Source organism: Moschus berezovskii, chromosome 9 (genome assembly GCF_049115385.1).
Source record: "Moschus berezovskii isolate FMDL1 chromosome 9, NW_MosBer_1.0, whole genome shotgun sequence".
Classification (NCBI taxonomy): Eukaryota; Metazoa; Chordata; class Mammalia; order Artiodactyla; family Moschidae; genus Moschus; species Moschus berezovskii.
Genome location: NC_142468.1, coordinates 78,003,907 through 78,005,787, shown reverse-complemented (window position 1 = coordinate 78,005,787; position 1,881 = coordinate 78,003,907). Strand labels below are relative to the sequence as shown.

The window sequence follows — 1,881 nt, the reverse complement described above, 5'->3', positions numbered from 1 at the left end:
CATGGGTATATTGTCTACATTTCTAATTTCCAGATTAAAAATTTCAATATTACTCTGTCAATATAAAACCCACCATAATTATCTAATGCATGGTTATCTTTATAGCACGAAGAGGCGTTTAATGCCTTGTAGTCTAATTTTTTTATTTCACAGAGACGGAAACTTGACCATCAAAAGGAAAATGGCTTATTCTATGTTGCTCAATGAATAGCTCTGCTAGGTGTTGTATTGAAACCTTCTAAATCCAAGTTCACAGCCTTATAAAATTGTGGTTTCATAATTTTGTGGTTTCATAACTATTTTTATTTTTGTTTTTCAGAAATGTATATTCTGAATTCTACCATTATTTGGATACTTCTCTGGACCATTTAGTAAATCATTGACAAACAAAAATTCCCAAAAGTAGAAGGTGCTTATAAATTCAAATACCCTATCTAAACAGCGAAGTTGGTCATCAGCATGAACCACCCTTATGTAAGCATAATTTTCCTACTCCTTATTCTTACTCATTTTGATTATTACAGGATTAAGTAGACAACCAGACAAGTGGATGACATGGAAAAGACAAACCATTCAGTGGTATCTGAGTTCATTTTGCTGGGACTTTCCAAATCTCAGAATCTTCAGATTTTATTCTTTCTGGGATTCTCTGTGGTCTGTGGAGGGATTGTGTTGGGAAACCTCTTCATCTTAGTCACTGTGATCTTTGACTCATGCCTTCACACACCAATGTATTTTCTGCTTATCAGTCTCTCCTGTATTGATATGATCCTGGCTTCTTTTGCTACCCCTAAGATGATTGTAGATTTCCTCTGAGACCAGAAGACCATCTCCTGGTGGGGATGTTATTCTCAGATGTTCTTCATGCACCTCCTAGGTGGGAGTGAGATGATGTTGCTTGTAGCCATGGCAATAGACAGATATGTTGCCATTTGCAAACCCCTCCATTACATGACCATCAGGAGCCCACGAGTGCTCACTGGGCCACTGTTATCCTCTTACGCAGTTGGATTTGTGCACTCGTCTAGTCAAATGGCTTTCATGTTGAATTTGCCCTTCTGTGGTCCCAGTGTTGTGGACAGCTTTTTCTGTGACCTACCCCTTGTGCTCAAACTCGCCTGCGAGGACACCTATGTGCTCCAACTCCTGGTCATTGCTGACAGCGGCCTCCTGTCCCTGGTCTGCTTCCTCCTCTTGCTTGTCTCCTACACGGTAATTATTTACTCTGTCAGGCACCACACTGGCAGTGGTCCCTCTAAGGCTTTCTCCACTCTCTCGGCACACATCACAGTAGTGACTCTGTTCTTTGCCCCTTGTGTCTTTATCTATGTATGGCCCTTCAGCAGATATTCTATAGACAAAATTCTTTCTGTGTTTTATACGATTTTCACACCTCTCTTAAATCCTATTATTTATACATTAAGGAATCAAGAGGTAAAAGCAGCCATTTGGAATATAAAGACTCGACATACAAATTCAAAGCACGCTTTGTAATGACACCGCTGAAGAGGGACATTATTTAGGAATGTACTTTAAATGCATTTCAAGTTCTGTAAAACAGTATGTGTGATTGTTAAAAAGGAAGCCTCCCTATTGTCACCCTTAATGTTTAAATGCATAATATCTACAGTCTGGCAGGTGTGCGTTGAAATCCCACCTTCACCACTTTCTCTCATGCAAATTTGAACAAAATGAATAAATTCTCTGCAACTTAGTTTCTTTATCTAGAAAAACTTCCTCGAATGTTTCTTTTACTATTTTCAGTTCAGTTCAGTTCAGTCGCTCAGGTGTGTCCAACTCTTTGCGACCCCATGAATCACAGCACGCCAGGCCTCCCTGTCCATCACCAAATCCCGGAGTTCACTCAAACTCATGTCCATC

General features: G+C 39.8%; 1 pseudogene; it reads left to right on the top strand.

The window, feature by feature from the left end:
- The first annotated feature begins 555 nt into the window (after positions 1–555).
- On the top strand, positions 556–1,494 carry LOC148776554 (olfactory receptor 4K13-like; annotated as a pseudogene).
- The last annotated feature ends 387 nt before the right edge of the window (positions 1,495–1,881 follow it).